Source organism: Ovis aries, chromosome X (assembly GCF_016772045.2).
Source record: "Ovis aries strain OAR_USU_Benz2616 breed Rambouillet chromosome X, ARS-UI_Ramb_v3.0, whole genome shotgun sequence".
Taxonomy (NCBI): Eukaryota; Metazoa; Chordata; class Mammalia; order Artiodactyla; family Bovidae; genus Ovis; species Ovis aries.
Window position 1 is genome coordinate 22,224,481 of NC_056080.1, and position 18,591 is coordinate 22,243,071.

General features: G+C 39.9%; 1 protein-coding gene and 1 long non-coding RNA gene across 6 annotated transcripts in view; both read right to left on the minus strand.

Moving 5' to 3' along the window:
• Positions 1–10,787, minus strand: part of LOC132658820 (uncharacterized) — a 37,421-nt gene extending 26,634 nt beyond the window's left edge. Inside the window, exon 1 of the long non-coding RNA XR_009598872.1 lies at positions 10,505–10,787. This is a non-coding gene — a long non-coding RNA (uncharacterized LOC132658820). The remainder of the gene's footprint in view (positions 1–10,504) is intronic.
• Positions 10,788–15,316: 4,529 nt separating this feature from the next.
• APOO (apolipoprotein O) overlaps positions 15,317–18,591 on the minus strand; it is a 66,998-nt gene continuing 63,723 nt past the window's right edge. For 3 of the 5 annotated variants that reach the window (XM_004021968.6, XM_060408120.1, XM_042241880.2), the window contains exon 9: positions 15,317–15,424. The gene's annotated coding sequence lies outside the window, so the exon portion shown is untranslated. Of the gene's footprint in view, positions 15,425–15,851; positions 15,881–18,591 lie in introns of all 5 variants that reach the window. The other 2 variants (XR_006058285.2, XR_009598881.1) reach the window with 1 other exon arrangement.

An 18,591-nucleotide genomic window follows, 5' to 3' on the forward strand; every position in this document is an offset into this window, starting at 1 on the left:
GGGGAAGAGATGGTGTAGATAAAAGATAGACAAAGTATAGTGATAGTGGAGATGGAAAATAAAGCTACCTTACATTGGTTGACTGAAACCCACCCAACCAAAGATCGATTTAGGTCAAGACCTAGATGGCAAGGAGCTAGTCTTGGAAAGGTCCAGGGCAGGGTTGCTCACCGCCAGCACTACTGACATTTGGGGATAGATCATTCTTTGTTGTGAGGCTGTCCTGTGGGTTGGTGGAAGAGCAATAGCATCTCTGGCTTCTGCCCACAAGATCTAGTAGCATCCATTCTAACTTGAGAAATCAGAAATGTCTCCTGAGAACCACTGGGCCTGGCCTGCTTGGCCTCACCAGCTCCAACCACCACTCCCTTTTGGTCAATCTGTCAACTGTGACAACTGGCAATAGATTTTAAAAATGAAAGTGGCAAACCAGGAAGTCGTTCAACCCTTTATTGTGGATTGCTCTTCTTCCCCACTCATAGCCTAAAATTGCAGCCAGACAGTATCAGAAAACCACAGGGTACAGTCAGGTGGCTATCACGGGTCTGGGTTCTGCATCACTTCCTTGAAGAGGACCCTGCAGCCATCCACCAAACTCAGAGAAGGGCCAAGCAGTCACATTTTTATCATTCAACACCAGATTTTTAGTTGCTTTTTAGCAGTTGTCTTGCCCGAGGTCAGGGGTGGCCAGGAAAAGCCACCTTGCACCCAGGGCCAAGGGCTATGACCTTGAGGAGCCACCCCAAGCCCGAGGCCAAGGCCAAGGCCGGGAGGAGCATCCCAAGGAGCAGTGGCTGCGCAGGCACAGGAGGGCCTAGAGGAGCTATCCCACCTTGAAGGTCAGGAAGGGCAGTGGTAAGGAGATACCCCTCGTCCAAGGTAAGGAGCACCAGCTGTGCTTTGCTGGAACAGCCGTGAAGAGATACCCCACGCCCGAGGTAAGAGAAACCCAAGTAAGATGGTAGGTGTTGCAAGAGGGCATCAGAGGGCAGACACACTGAAACCATACTCACAGAAAACTAGTCAATCTAATCACACTAGGACCACAGCCTTGTCTAACTCAGTGAAACCAAGCCATGCCTGCTGGGCAACCCAAGATGGTTGGGTCATGGTGGAGAGGTCTGACAGAATGTGGTCCACTGGAGAAGGGAATGGCAAGCCACTTCAGTATTCTTGCCTTGAGAACCCCATGAACAGTATGAAAAGGCAAAATAATAGGATACCAAAAGAGGAACTCCCCAGGTCACTAGGTGCCCAATATGCTACTGGAGATCAGTGGAGAAATAACTCCAGAAAGAATGAAGGGATGGAGCCAAAGCAAAAACAATACCCAGCTGTGGATGTGACTGGTGATAGAAGCAAGGTCCGATGCTGTAAAGAGCAATACTGCATAGGAACCTGGAATGTTAGGTCCATGAATCAAGGCAAATTGGAAGTGGTCAAACAAGAGATGGCAAGAGTGAACGTCGACATTCTAGGAATCAGTGAAATAAAATGGACTGGAATGGGTGAATTTAACTGAGATGACCATTATATCTACTACTGTAGGCAGGAATCCCTCAGAAGAAATGGAGTAGCCATCATGGTCAACAAAAGAGTCCGAAATGCAGTACTTGGATGCAATCTCAAAAACGACAGAATGATCTCTGTTCGTCTCCAAGGCAAACCATTCAATATCACAGTTATCCAAGTCTATGCCCCAACCAGTAATGCTGAAGAAGCTGAAGTTGAATGGTTTTATGAAGACCTACAAGACCTTTTAGAACTAACACCCAAAAAAGATGTCCTTTTCATTATAGGGAACTGGAATGCAAAAGTAGGAAGTCAAGAAACACCTAGAGTAACGGGCAAATTTGGCCTTGGAATGTGGAATGAAGCAGGGCAAAGACTAATAGAGTTTTGCCAAGAGAATGCACTGGCCATAGCAAACACCCTCTTCCAACAACACAAGAGAAGACTCTACACATGGACATCACCAGATGGTCAACACTGAAATCAGATTGATTATATTCTTTGCAGCCAAAGATGGAGAAGCTCTATACAGTCAACAAAAACAAGACCAGGAGCTGACTGTGGCTCAGATCATGAACTCCTTATTGCCAAATTCAGACTCAAATTGAAGAAAGTAGGGAAAACCGCTAGACCATTCAGGTATGACCTAAATCAAATCCCTTATGATTATACAGTGGAAGTGAGAAATAGATTTAAGGGCCTAGATCTGATAGATAGAGTGCCTGATGAACTATGGAATGAGGTTCATGACATTGTACAGGAGACAGGGATCAAGACCATCCCCATGGGAAAGAAATGCAAAAAAGCAAAATGGCTGTCTGAGGAGGCTTTACAAATAGCTGTGAAAAGAAGAGAGGCGAAAAGCAAAGGAGAAAAGGAAAGATATAAGCATCTGAATGCAGAGTTCCAAAGAATAGCAAGAAGAGATAAGAAAGCCTTCTTCAGCGATCAATGCAAAGAAATAGAGGAAAACAACAGAATGGGAAAGACTAGAGATCTCTTCAAGAAAATTAGAGATACCAAGGGAACATTTCATGCGAAGATGGGCTCGATAAAGGACAGAAATGGTATGGACCTAACAGAAGCAGAAGATATTAAGAAGAGGTGGCAAGAATACACAGAAGAACTGTACAAAAAAGATCTTCATGACCCAGATAGTCACGATCATATGATCACCAGCCAAGAGCCAAACATCCTGGAATGTGAAGTCAAGTGGGCCTTAGAAAGCATCACTACGAACAAAGCTAGTGGAGGTGATGGCATTCCAGTTGAGCTGTTTCAAATCCTGAAAGATGATGCTGTGAAAGTGCTGTACTCAATATGCCAGCAAATTTGGAAAACTCAGCAGTGGCCACAGGACTGGAAAAGGTCAGTTTTCATTCCAATCCCAAAGAAAGGCAACAACAAAGAATACTCAAACTACCGCACAATTGCACTCATCTCACATGCTAGTAAAGTAATGCTCAAAATTCTCCAAGCCAGGCTTCAGCAATACGTGAACTGTGAACTCCCTGATGTTCAAGCTGGTTTTAGAAAAGGCAGAGGAACCAGAGATCAAATTGCCAACATCCGCTGAATCATGGAAAAAGCAAGAGAGTTCCAGAAAAACATCTATTTCTGCTTTATTGACTATGCCAAAGCCTTTGACTGTGTGGATCACAATAAACTGTGGAAAATTCTGAAAGAGATGGGAATACCAGACCACCTGACCTGCCTCTTGAGAAATGTGTATGTAGGTCAGGAAACAACAGTTAGAACTGGACATGGAACAACAGACTGGTTCCAAATAGGGAAAGGAGTACGTCAAGGCTGTATATTGTTACCCTGCTTATTTAACTTATATGCAGAGTACATCATGAGAAATGCTGGACTGGAAGAAACACAAGCTGGAATCAAGATTGCTGGGAGAAATATCAATAACCTCAGATATGCAGATGACACCACCCTTATGGCAGAAAGTGAAGAGGAGCTAAAGAGCCTCTTGATGAAAGTGAAAGAGGAGAGTGAAAAAGTTGGCTTAAAGCTCAACATTCAGAAAACGAAGATCATGGCATCTGGTCCCATCATTTCATGGGAAATAGATGAGGAAACAGTGGAAACAGTGTCAGACTTTATTTTTTGGCTCCAAAATCACTGAAGATGGTGATTACAGCCATGAAATTAAAAGACGCTTACTCCTTGGAAGAAAAGTTATGACCAACCTAGATAGCATATTCAAAAGCAGAGACATTACTTTGCTGACTAAGGTCCATCTAGTCAAGGCTATGGTTTTTCCTGTGGTCATGTATGGATGTGAGAGTTGGACTGTGAAGAAGGCTGAGCGCTGAATAATTGATGCTTTTGAACTGTGGTGTTGGAGAAGACTCTTGAGAGTCCCTTGGACTGCAAGGAGATCCAACCAGTCCATTCTGAAGGAGATCAGCTCTGGGATTTCTTTGGAAGGAATGATGCTAAAGCTGAAACTCCAGTACTTTGGCCACCTCATGCGAAGAGTTGACTCATTGGAAAAGACTCTGATGCTGGGAGGGATTGGGGGCAAAAGGAGAAGGGGACAACCGAGGATGAGATGGCTGGATGGCATCACGGACTCAATGGATGTGAGTCTGAGTGAACTCTGGGAGTTGGTGATGGACAGGGAGGCCTGGCGTGCTGCGATTCATGGGGTCGCAAAGAGTCAGACATGACTGAGCGACTGAACTGAACAGTGAACTGGAAAAATAAACAACTCTACTTCAAATTTTATCATGTGAACTCATCATCTCTAAATATCTGAAACTGTTACCCATTAAATAAGAACTCCCCATTTTCCCCTCAGCCTAGTTCCTGGAAACTACCACTTTCTTTTCTATGATTTGACTATAGTCATGCCCCCTTAACCTTGGGGGATACATTGTTCCAAGAACCCTAATGGATGCCTGAAACCACAGATAGCACGGAACCCTATATACATAAAGGCATATCTCATTCTATTGCACCTTGTAGATACTGCATTTTTTTACAAATTGAAGGTTTGTGGCAACACTGTGTCAGGCAAGTCTTTTGGTGCAATTTTTCTAAACATTTGTTCATTTTGTGTCTCTGTGTCACATTTTGGTAATTCTTGCAGTATTTCAAACTTTTTCATTATCATTTGTTATAATGACCTGTGATGTTACTATTACAAAAAGACTATGATTTTCTGAAGGCTGATAATAGTCAGCATGTTTATTTCTTTATCTGTTTATGTGGCTGAACCTTGTCTCAGTTGTGGCAGGCAGGATCTTTGAATTTCATTGTGGCACGCAGGATGTGAACTCTTAGTTGTGGCATATGGGATCTAGTTCCTTGACCAGGGATCAAACCTGGGCCCTCTATACTGGGAGTGCAGTCTTAGCCACTGGACCACCAGGGAAGTCTCAGTCAGCATTTCTTATTAATAAAGTATTGTAATTAAGATACATATATTGCTTTTTTTAGACAAAACACCATTGCATACTTATAGACTACAGTACAGTATAAACACAACTTCTGTATGTACTGGGTAATCGAAAAACTCGTGTGACTTGACTTATTGTGATATTCACTTTACTGCAGTAGTCTGGAACTGAATCTGCTATATCTCTGTATGCCTGTACTGTACCTGAATACAAGCACTGCAATCCTGGGACAGTCAACCTGGTAACTGAGACACCCACTAAGGTATTAATATTCCATTTACCAGTATATTACATTTTACTTTTCTGTTGATGGGCATTTGGGTTGCTTCCACCTCCTGGCTATTGTGAATAGTGTTGCTATAAACACAGGTATGCATATACATACACAGTCTTTTTAAAAATATCTTTACTGAAATATAATTCACATACCATACAATGTGGCCATTTAAACTGTACAATTCAAAAGTTTTCTATATATTTAGAGTTGTGTCACCATTGCCACAATTTTAGATTTTCATGATCTCAAAAAAAACATTTGCAGTCACTTTCCCTCCATGTCCCACATGTTCTAGCCAACAATGGTCAGGTTTATGCATCAACTTGGCTATCCCTAAGTATCCAATCAAACACTAATCCGGGAACTGCTGTGAAAGTTATTTTATAGGTGTGATTACAGTCCATAATCAGTTGGCTTTAATCTAAGTGGCCTGGTTCAATCAGTCAAAAGGCCTAAGAGAACTGAGGTTTCCCTGAAGAAGCAATTTCACTTCTGAGTGATAGCTTCAGTTCACACCTGAGAGTTCCAGTCTGCCTTCCCTGATGCTCAGCCCTATTGAGTTTAGACTTGTCCAGCTAACCCCACAATCACATAAGCCAATTCCTTGCAGCAAACCTCTCTCTATATATCCCCTAGCTGTTCTGTTTCTCTAGTTGAACCCTGATTGATAACAGTCAACTCCACTCCCACCCTCCACAGTCCTAAGCAAGCACTAATTTACTTTCTTTCTCTATGGATTTGCCAATTCTAGACATTTCAAATAAATGGAATCATACAATATACGGTTTACAATACGTGACTCATTGCTTTCATTTAGCATAAGGTTTTAAAGTGCCATCAATGTAGCCTTTATCAGTATGTTATTCCTTTCCATGGCTGAATAATATTCCACTGTGTGAAAATACATTTAGTTTATCCATTCATCTGTTGATGGACATTTGGTTGTTTCCACTGTTTAGCTGTTATGAATAATGATGCTGTGGACATTTGTATACAAGTTTTCGTGAAGACCATGTTTTCATTTCTCTTGGGTATATAGCTGGAATTTCTGGGTCATGTGAAAACGCTAGGCTCAATATTTTGAGGAACTCCTGGTCTGTCTTCTCCACATTCTCCCCATTTTTTATAGCCATCCTAGTAGATGTGATGTGGTATCTCACTGTGGTCTTCATTTGCATTCCGCTAATGACTAAAGACGGAGAAGGCAATGGCACCCCACTCCAGTATTCTTGCTTGGAAAATCCCACGGATGGAGGAGCCTGGTGGGCTGCAGTCCATGATATCGCGAAGTTGGACATGACTGAGTAACTTCACTTTCACTTTTCACTCTCATGCATTGGAGAAGGAAATGGCAACCCACTCTGGTGTTCTTTCCTGGAGAATCCCAGGGACAGAAGAGCCTGGTGGGCTGCCATCTCTGGGGTCTCACAGAGTCGGACACGACTGAAGCGACTTAGCAGCAACAGCAATGACTAAAGATGTTGAACATCTTTTTTTGTCTGTGCTGTGCATCTTGTGGGATCTTAGTTCCCGGATCAGTAAATGAACCTGGGCTCCTGGCAGTGAAAGCAAAGAGTTGTAACCACTGGACCACCAGGGAATTCTCATGAACATCTTTTTCATGTATTTATTGGCCATTTGTAAATCTTCTTTGGAAAAATGTCTGTTCAAATCCCTTGCCTAGTTTTAATCAAGCTATTTGTCTTTCTATTGTTGAGTTGTAAATGTTCTTCATATATCTGGACACAGTCCCTTATCAGATATACGTCTTACAAATATTTTTCACATTCAATGGGCTGTCTTCTTTTTTCCAATTTTTATTGGAATATAGCTGATTTATAATGTTGTGTTAGTTTCAGGTATATAGCAAAATGAATCTGTTATATATATATAATGGGTTGTCTTCTAATTTTCTTGAAAGTATTGTTTATAAGCACTAGAGGTTTTAAATTTTGAGGTAGCCCAATTTATCTGTTCTTTCACTTGTGCTTTTGTTGTTGTATCAAAGGAACCATTGCCCAATCCAAGGTCATGATTTACTCCTTTACCAAGAGTCAATCTACTCTTACATTGTTTTCTGAGAGTTCTGATATTAGCTCTTACATTTAGGTCTATGATCCCACAGTCTAAAAGTCTTACCTATTTGGTAGTGCTTTTCCAGGGAAATGGTTATGGCACCATCAAAAAACAAACAATTAAACTATTGTGTTTAAAACAAAATGTGCAATGTGTGCTCTTTAGCATTCTGATCTAGGCTGAGAACAATATTTTTGAAATGAGCTAGTGCTCTCTCTGTAGGACAAATAAATGCTTTCAGAAGTACGTCACTTTTGAATGGAGTACAGTTTATGACCTATTTACTTATGAACTAGCCCAAACAGTTTGCCTCCATAGCGTGAGGAAGAAGAAAGACTCTATTGTAAGAATCAGGAAAAAAAAAAAATCCAATCACTAATTTGGTCTAAACAAGGGAGCTTAGAGTTTTCAGTGGCTTTCAAAAACTACTTTCTCTTTGCTTGAAGAAAATGAATAAAAACTGTTTTAATGTAGTGCTAGGAAAACTAGTCAACTACCTGTAAAAGAATGAAACTAGAACACTTTCTAACACCATACAAAAAAATAAACTCAAAATTGATTAAAGATCCAAATGTAAGACCGGAAACTATAAAACTCTTAGAGGAAAACATAGGTAGAACACTCTCTGAAATAAACCACAGCAAGATCCTCTATGATCCACCTCCCAAAGTAATGGAAATAAAACAAAAACAAACAAATGGGACCTAATTAAACTTAAAAACTTTTGCATAACGAAGGAAACTATAAGCAAGGTGAAAAGGCAGCCATCAGAATGGGAGAAAATAATAGCAAACTAAACAACTGACAAAGAATTAATCTCAAAAATATACAAGCAGCTCATGCAGCTCCATTCCATAAACACCAATCAACAAATGGGCCAAGGAATTAAACAGACATTTCTCCAAAGAAGACATACAGATGGCTAACAAACACATGAAAAGATGCTCAACATCACTCATTATCAGAGAAATGCAAATCAAAACCACAATGAGGTACCATTTCAGAATGGCTGCGATCCAAAAGTCTACAAGCAATAAATGCTGGAGAGGGTGTGGAGAAAAGGGAACCCTCTTACACTGTTGGTGGGAATGCAAACTAGTACAGCCACTATGGAGAACATTGTGGAGACTCCTTAAAAAACTGGAAATAGAACTGCCTTATGACCCAGCAATCCCACTGCTGGGCATACACACTGAGGAAACCAGAATTGAGACACATGTACCCCAATGTTCATTGCAGCACTATTTAAAATAGTTAGGACATGGAAGCAACCGAGGTGTCCATTGGCAGATGAATGGATAAGTAAGTTGTGGTACATATACACAATGGAGTATTACTCAGCTATAGAAAGAGAGTGCATTTGAGTCAGTTCTAATGAGGTAGATGAAACTGGAGTCTATTATACAGAGTGAAGTCAGAAAGAGAAACACCAACACAGTATATTAACGCATATACATGGAATTTAGAAAGATGGTAACGACACTTTATGCAAGACATCAAAATACACAGATATAAAGAACAGACTTTTGGACTATATGGGAGAAGGCAAGGTGGGATGTGAGAGAATAGCATTCAAACATGTATATTACCATATGTAAAACAGATGACCAGTGCAAATTCGATGCATGAAGCAGGACACTCAAAGCTGGTGCTCTGGGACAACCCAGAGGAATGGAGAGGAGAGAGAGTTGGGAGGGGGGGCTCAGGATGGGGGGACACGTGTACACCCGTGGCTGATTCATGTCAATGTATGGCAAAAACCACCACAATATTGCAAAGTAATTAGCCTCCAATTAAAATAAAAAATTTTAAAAAAAAATTTTAAAAACTGTTTTAATGTCTTGTGGCCTGGAAATATTTAATGTAAATATAATAGTCTTTTTATTTATGTTTTGCCTCTAAAGCAGAGGGAGATGGTGCAACATAAATAAAACAAATACCATTTTGATATGCTGTTTTGGGGGGTCCCCAAGGTTACCCACACATTCAACAATTCGCTGAGATGACTCACAGGACAGCATACAGTTGTCCTTGTCGTGTAGGTTTATCACAGCAAAGGGTACACAGGCCAGCAAGGAAAAAAGACAAGGGCAGAATCTGGACAAATGCATGCACAAGCTTCAGAGGCTCTCGCCCTCCCAGCCTGGGAGGGATACATGAGCATTTTCCTTTCTCCAGTACAAAAACTGCAGCTTAACACGTGCAGTGCTTCTGCTGTAGAGAAGCCGATTACAGAGACCCAGCAGCCACGGTTCTTACTGGAGGCTGGTCACAGAGGCAGCCCCTACCCAGCAACTACCAAAATTCATGATCCCCAGAAGGAAATCAAATGTTTACCATAAATCACAGCATTTACACAAACAATCTATGTGACCTGACAGCACAGAATCTGGTGTCCCAGTCTTTATCAGATTGGGGACTTCTGAGCAGCTTTTTCCTAAGGGCCAACCCTGAGTTCTCTCTGGAGACCGCAGTCTCAGAACTGCAAGGTTAATTCTCTTACTGCACAGAAGCCATGACATTCACTCAAGCTCTAATTTGAAATTTACTTAAGGAAACATTCAAACTTGGGGTCTAGTAACAGTCTGATTTTTGTCATCACTTTAGTTAGATCAATAAATTTTTTAAAGTATATTACAACAATAGATATTGCATGGTGCATGTTTAAGTTAAGAGATTCTTTTTTTGGGTGTGCAAAAGAATGTTTAATGCAGGCTGTATTTAACAATTAAAAAAATCTAAATGTCTACCAATAGGGGGAACAGACAAGTAAAATGTGGACTATTCCTACAATGGGATGCTATTTCAAAAAGCAAAAAGATTTTTAAAGGACAGTGGTATACCTTATTATGAAAATAGGTATTAATTTTAATTTTTTCCCATTTTTTTGGCCACATGCATCATGCAAGATCTTTGCTTCCTCACTAGGGATTGAACTCATTCATGCTCCTTGCAGAGGAAGCATGGTGTCTTAATCACTGGACTGTCAGGGAAGTTTCTAATTTCAAATTAAGTATATCTATTCATTAAAGCACAACCTGCAGGATCTCAACTGGTATAACTCTTAGCCAGACATTTAAATTCTTATTCATACTGAAAGTATTAAGACATTAAATCTTGTCTATATGCAATAACAACACGTGCAATAACATTAAGGAATAAGCTAGAAGAATACAAGGGTGCCTCAAAAGCCCAACTCCAGGCTAACTCCTGCTGAACTTACTGTGGAAGGTGTTCCAAGGAGAAACAGCGATCACACAAAGACAGCACAAGTTAGGTCCTAATGCAGTAAAAGTAAAATCACTCATTCAATGTTCTGTTTTACCAGGCTTGTTTCCTCTGATTACTCGACCTCCTTCTCTAAAGAACAAATATCCTTGGGCACAAGACCAATATGCAGAATGGAGAAGGCAATGGCACCCCACTCCAGTACTCTTGCCTGGAAAATCCTATGGACAGAGGAGCCTGGTAGGCTGCAGTCCATGGGATCACTAAGAGTCGAATACAACTGAGCAACTTCCCTTTCACTTTTCACTTACATGCATTGGAGAAGGAAATGGCAACCCACTCCAGTGTTCGTGCCTGGAGAATCCCAGGGACAGTGGAGCCTGGTGGGCTCCCGTCTATGGGGTCACACAGAGTCGGACACGACTGAAGCGACTTAGCAGCAGCAGCAATATGTAGAATCACTGTCTATAAGACAGTTAATCTGTGTAGTAAAATGCTGCTCCCCTGTAATTATTCTGATTGTTTTGTGTACTTGCTTTGTCTTTGCATCTGAATTGTAAACTGTATTTCTCCTATCAAAACAAAATATCTAGACCATGCATTCAACTGATTCTTAATAAACCTAAAGAGGAAGTTATAGGGATTGAAGGTCTTTAGAGAGTACTCAGTACAATCTTCTCTGTTTTGGAAGTCAGAAACATAGGGAAACACAGGGACACACACCCTCAAATAGGTGACAATGAAACAAATCCAATGCCTATGGGTATCCTTAAAGGTTAAGGAAAGGAAACAATGGACTTCCTATTCTGGAAAACATGCCCCCAGCGCATCACAGCCCCCCTCTTGAGCAATGCTGCAATCGAGGGTTGCATTCCTGATGAAGGACTCAGAAAATGAATCCCAGATATCAACCAGAAAATGCCATAAAGACAAAGACACACCATAACCTTCTCAAACTTTAAAAAGTGGGGAGAAATGTGTCACAATGCATTCATTACAGGAGGGGCCCCACTGGACACATGAAACCAAAATGTACAAAGTAAACATGAGACTTTAAATATTAACTTCCTTTTCTTAGAATTTAAGTGTTTTCATTTTTTTTCTTTATGTCAATGTTATGTGGGTACAGGGTTTCAAGAGCTGAACAGTTCCACTAAGTCTGCTGTAAAAAACAGAATCGTTATTGTCTGCCTCTCCCTAGCCTTTCCTAGGGCACTAGGGCCATCTTAACAACCCCTTTCTTCTCATCTTCCTGGGGTTTCCAGAGAAAAGTAATGTATGTGTTCAGACTCTATCATTACCTGAAAGCTGTTTTCTCATAATTCAGAAGAGTTATGGAAGATAAATGAGATGGTTGATCTTTAAAAGCTGCTATTTTCCCTGTAGTGAACAAAAGGATATAAAATCATTCCTCCAACCACACTCAAATTTGGAGTCACTAACAAAAACCAGTACTGCGCCAAATGAGCATATGACTTTACTTCTGAGTGTCAGAGCAGCCTTTGCATCCTATATTTTTCTCCATCTTTGCCTTTTGCTTTTTCTTCCACCTGTCTTGTACACTCCCAAGACAGGCCAGCACCGAAAGAACTCTTCAGTGTAACTTCAGCGTGTATCTGAGAGCAGAGAGAGTTTATGGACTGACTCTGCCAATGCTGAGTGTGAAGACTACTTCACAGGCGGGAGGGTTGGCAGGAAACAGTCACTTCCTTCGCTTTTCTTTTGCCTTCAGGTGTCATAGCTAAAGACGAACAAGGAAGCTCTAGAGCTGATCAAGAAAATAAAGGCCCTTCAATGTGAAATACAGGTGACTCAGCACTGAACAAAATGTGAAACAGTGAAACACTGTTTATGAAAACAAACTTTTCTCCCCCTGAGACATTCGCTTGTCTATCATTTCATAAACTAAATAAGTCTGAACTTCAGTTATATTTGGAGTTTGACCTAACTGTACCCTTAGAACTATGTGCTGGCTATTTATTGACTTGAAATCTGAACCTATCAGAAGGGAAACAAAACATCAGACAGGAAGTGGACAAGGTGAATACCAAAATCTCAAGCGTTTCTTTCAGTAGTAAACAAAACCATGATTGCAAATACTTTTAATTAAACCTCAGGTGAGGGTTCATTGCACAATACACTGCTGGTCCCTCTGACAGTGGTTTTTCCATTAACTTAAAAATTCCATTAACGAACTAAAAAGTGAAAACTTACACTCACAATAAATCTCTCAGCTCATATAAATTATCATGAATAATGCTGGTTACAAAGAAAAATGTCCCTCTAAACACCCAGCCTTTTTCAAAATGTAAGTGCAAAGTGTGTTCACAGATAGAAAAATGAGGAAAAATCTTTTTGTTGTTGTTGAACTCAAACATTCTTTTAATTTTAAAATATATTTATTTATTTGGCTGTACTGGGTCTTAGTTGTGGCATGTGGGGTCTAGTTTCCTGATCAGGGATTGAACCCAGCCCCCCTGCACTGGGAATACAGAGTCTTAGCCACTGGACCACCACAGAAGTATCAGAATTTTATTTTCAAACTAATGAAAATCATTATTTCTCATTACTTGGCCTAATTTTAACTGTCATTTTTGTTGTTGTTGTATATACCAAGTCATGTCTGACTCTTTGCAATCCCATAGACTGCAGCACGCCAGGCTACTCTGTCCTCCACTATCCCCCAGAGTTTGCTCAAATCCATGTCCATTGAGTAGGTAATGCTATCTAACCATCTCATCCTCTGCCACCCCCTTCTCCTTTTGCCTTCCATCTTGCCAAGCATCAGGGTCTTTTCCAATGAGTCGACTCTTCGCATCAGGTGGCCAAAGTACTGGAGCTTCAGCTTCAGTCCTTCCAGTTAATATTCAGGGTTGATTTCCTTTAGGATTGACTGGTTTGACCTCCTTGTGTTGTCCAAGGGACTCTGAAGAGTCTTCTCCAGCATCACAATACAAAAGCAGCAATGCTTCAGTGCTCAGCCTTCTTTATGGATCAACTCTCACATCCATACTCGACTACTGGAAAAAACCATAGCTTTGACAAGACAGACCTTTGTTGGCAAAGTGATGTGATGTGACGTCACAGATTTGCCATTTAACCACAAGTAAGTTGCATTTTTCTATCTTTATATGTGAACACAGGCATTATACATACATTTTGAATTTTTGGGGGGCCATTTAGATATAATGCCACTGATCCATTAGGGAATGCCACTGATCCATCTGCATCACATGGGCCACCACTGGGCTGGAATCCAGCCCTGCATTTAGCACAAAAGCTGCTGACCCAGCGGGCCTCGATTCTTCCACTACTATTACTGTAACTTTGTCCCTAGGTGTGACACAGGTGATAAGACTGATGAAGGCATTCTCTAACATCACTAGTCTCTTTTCCCCTACGCTGAAACAACTGCTTTTAACTCTTGATTTTTGACACAGCAATCTTTCTTAGGACATATTATCACGGAACAAAGCATGCCACATTTGTTTCTTCAGAGAAGCTTAGATCACATTGTACGCTAGAGAAGCTTCCTCCAAAGCATTAAAGTTATCCAAACAGAACTACCCTGATTAAGTTACAGGTAAATTGCATTGAGAGTCAGTCTTGCTTTGTTTTTTGGCCATGCTGTGCAGCATGTGGGATCTTAGTACCTTGATTAGAGATTGAACCTGCGCCCACTGCAGTAGAGGCATGGAGTCTTAACCACTGGTCTGCCAGGGAAGTCCCCAAGAGTCAGTCTTATTATAAGAAAAAAAAAGGCTATAAGAAACAGAATAAAAAGTGTAACTGTAAATAGAGAATATTAAGTCAGGATTTAAAAAAACAGAGTACAAATGCACTGAGGTAAGGAAATAAGCCAAAAAGGAAAGATACAAAATGGTACTCTGAAAAGTAGAAAGTGAAGTTCCAGTGTTAGTCGCTCAGTCATGTCCAACTCTTTGTAACCCCATGGACTGTAGCCTACCAGGCTCCTCTGTCCATGGGATTCTCCAGGCAAGAGTACTGGAGTGGGTGCTCCACATGGAGCACGTTTCTGTGTCTCCCACTGGCAGTCAAGAACTGGAAGATCTATACAAGCTGGGAGGCAATGGCATAAAACAAGGAGTCAGGGTCATTGTTTTCTTTTGTATGTCTTCTCATTAGGCTCAGGCAAACTATTACTTACAAGTTTTGTTCCTTGGGCTGGCGATGGAAGCATGATCTCTCAGCTCCAGAGCCACTCTTCTTTTTTTATTTTTAAAAAATGTTTGTTTACCTATGTTTGACTACATTGGGTCTCAGCTGTGGCGTGCAGGCTCTTCATGGTGCTCAGGCTTCTCTCTAGTTGTGCTGAGCAGGCTCCAGAGCACATGAACTCTACAGGTGTGGCTCACAGGCTTAGTTGCTCCACAGCATGTGGGATCTCAGTTCCCTGAACAGGGATCGAACCTATGTCCCCTAGAGTCACTCTTCTTAATGAAACCTTTGGAGACTGCCAGCTGATGCTAAGAAAAGTGGTTGGTTTTCCTTCACACACACACACACACACACACACACACACAAGATGCACACACATACATGTACACTCAGACACATACCATATATACACACAGGGAAAGGACATCAGGTACACTTAAACTGTCACTCAAACAATATCAGGAAAAAAAAGGACAATTTTTTTAACTTAGATCTTTAATTATGTACATAAATAGCAACATGAGAACGAGGAGTTCTAAGGCTTATACATTATCTCTAGGTGGAAGAATTTCAGATTAGTCCAGTTGGAGTATGGCATCACCCAAGATAACAAAGAGGCCTAGGATAGTTTTTCCAGAAGAAGAATGCCAATTTATTACATTCAATACTGACTTCTCTGCCATTTTTCTGTAGAAATACTGGTTTACCATATGGAGTTTCCAATGTTTACCTATAACTAAAAGAAAAAGAAAAACATAAATACAGTGTCCTCCCAGGAAAAAAAAAAAAAAACAGCTCTAAGAGTTTGCATTTTTAAAATTTCTTAGGTTTAAATAGAGAAAGTCATATCAAATACATATATTACCATTATATGACATCACAATGAGCTGGTAAAGACTGTACTTATTCCCATTTTATAAATGAGTACACTAAAAACCAGAAAGGATTTTGGTTTATCTTTTATTTCCAATACTATATGCAGATTCTTGACTGGCTGTATATCTGAGATAAATTAACCAGATGGATGGATGAATAAATAAAAAATAACTGCTTAAATGGCACAGCACACACTACATTCCTCCCCTTCTGAAAATCAAACAACTATATTTCCATCCATCTGCTGGGGGAGAGCATGATGATATCATAGCAAGTCCGACACATACCTTTCCTCACATCACCCCATCATTCTTTTCTGGAATGAAACACACATCAAATCTAAAGATACAGTAAAGACAAGCCAACTCTTCTTCAGATTGCCTTTCTCCTAATACGTAATGAATCTACTTAGTAATTAGAGATTTATAACAATTTTAGAGGCCAATGACTACTTCCTTGATCTTTTAAAATAAAGCTAAACATTTTTAAACATGTAAACTACTAGCTTACCTTTTCTATCTCAGTTTATTAATCTGTTTTGAACTTCTCTAAGAATTCAATAGATTTACTGCATTGTTAAAAAAAAATTTCAAACACCAACAGGGAAAGATGTACACAATATATTAAGTGACCAAAAAAAAGGCAAATTAATGTATAAAATAGATAACTAATGAGAACCTACTGTATAGCACAGAGAACTCTACTCAGTGCTCTGTGGTGACCTCCAGGCAAGAATACTGGATTGGGTTGCCATTCCCTTCTCCAGGAGATCTTCCTGACCCAGGGATCGAACCTGGGTCTCCTGCATTGCAGGCAGATTCTTTACCATCTGAGCTACCAGGGAAGTCCTGTCATTGATAGCTGATTCATTATGTTGTATAGCAGAAACTAAGGCAACATTGTAGAGCAACTATACTCCAATAAAAATTAATTTCAAAAAAGCAAGTTAATTCATTCAGCATAGCTAAACATAGCAGGGTCTGCAAAGTATTCTTACCAAAAAATTGAACCTAAATCTGATTAAGCCTTCAAATCCAACAGTCAGTTTATGGGAAAGGCAGAGATGAGAGGAACCAAGAGATAAAACAGAATGACACTAAATGGATGCACTCAGCCACAGCCAGAACATGGGAAATTTCTAAAAGACAAATAAGCCCAGTTTTTCAACAAATAAATGCTAAGAGAAAAATGAGGGAGAAGAACTATTACAGCTTAAGAGGGACTTAAAATATCTGAAAACATAGTTTATATCTTTGTAAAAAAAAAAATGAAAGAGACTTAAGAGACTCATCAGTCAAATGCAATGGGCAGATCTTGTTATGATCCTGACTCAAACAACCAAAACAACTGTAAAAAGTTATTAATGAGATGATCAGGGAAATCTGCATACTCTGAATGCAGATTAAGGAATTAGTGTTAATTTCTCTAGATGTGATAATAAAATTGCAATATGTGCCTGCATGGAGCTTTCGGTGTACTTGCAAAACAATACAAGGAATATGATCTCACTCTATCAAAAACCCAAAAGCATATTTGGATGTGTGTGTGTGAGAAAAAAGTTTGGAATGATATACAAACTATTAACAGAAATTACCTCTGGGAAAGGAATGGAAGACAAAACAAGCTTTCAAAACATTTAGCTAAAAACAATTCTTTATAGCAAATATGCATCACTTTCATAATTAAAAACTACATTTCCAATAAACAACTTAAAAAAACGAAATCAAGGTTGTATATACAATAAGCTGAACTCTGGCTCGGAACATTTTTGAAAAAATGAAATGAACGTGCACACAGTTTCCCTATATTCTATGACTCAGTGTCCCTAGAGAGAAATATAATCATATCCAGTGTCAAATCTCTGACAAACATGTGTGACTTCCTGGCTGCTTACCCACTAGTCACCCAGATGCACATTTGGCCCCACTCCCCAGAGATGCCAATTGTGGGGTGGGGCTTAAGCCTCTGCTTTTCAACAATCTCCCAGGTAATCTGTATCACAAAATGTGAGAAATGCTGACTTAGGGTTTCTGTGTGAAGGGCTGGGATGTGAAAGAGGATCTGAATTTATTTTCTGTGACCGCTAAAGCAAGATCAGACCACTGTGTAGGAGTTATAAGGAGACATATTTTTGCTTAGTATAAGAAACAGCTTCCTAAAAATTAGAACTGTCCAAAGATGGCTGCCCCGTAGGGTGCTTTTCCTATCAGTGGAGGTAAAAACTGGGAACATACAGGGCTACAGAGAATTTTGCTTGAGGCTGGGGGTTATACCAAATACTTCTTTAAAATTCTAAGATTATATGACTCTCTGGGTTTTCAAAAATATTGGGACAATGTGAGAAAGAAAAAACCTCAAACCCAGAGCTTTCATGAGTTTTAAACAGTAGCCGTGACTTATGATAAATGTAACACTGATTTTTTTTAAACAAATATCTATTATAAAAGAAAATTCATACTCATTGCAAAAATTTAAAAATACATAGTTATATAGAAGAAAAAGTATAAAAATCATCTATAATCTTACTACCTGAAGATACATACTTAAACTTTTTTTGTATTTTCTGGTAATTGTCCTGTCTAAAAATGTATTATACTAGCTTCTTTTTTTCATTTGATAATTGTGCATATGTGTGTGTGCTAAGTCAATTCAGTCGTGTTCAACTCTTTGCAACCCTATGGACTGTAGCCCCATAGGCTCCTCTGTCCATGGGATTTCCAGGGAAGAGTACTGGAGTGGGCGGCCATTTCCTCCTCCAGGGGATCTTCCCAGCCCACATCTCCTGCATCGTCTGCATTGGCAGGTGTATTCTTTACCACTGAACCACCTGGGAAGCCCAGCCTCCAGTTACTCAATCTTTAAGGAAAGAAAATTACACCTGTGAATTCCCTATGTCACTTATTCTATATAATCTCGAGCGTCTCTACCAAAGTCATGCATTCAGCAAATGTTTATTGAATGATTATTAGGTCAATACAAGTGTGCTGACTATAGTGAAATGCTGTCTGAAAAAAAATAAGCTTAAGA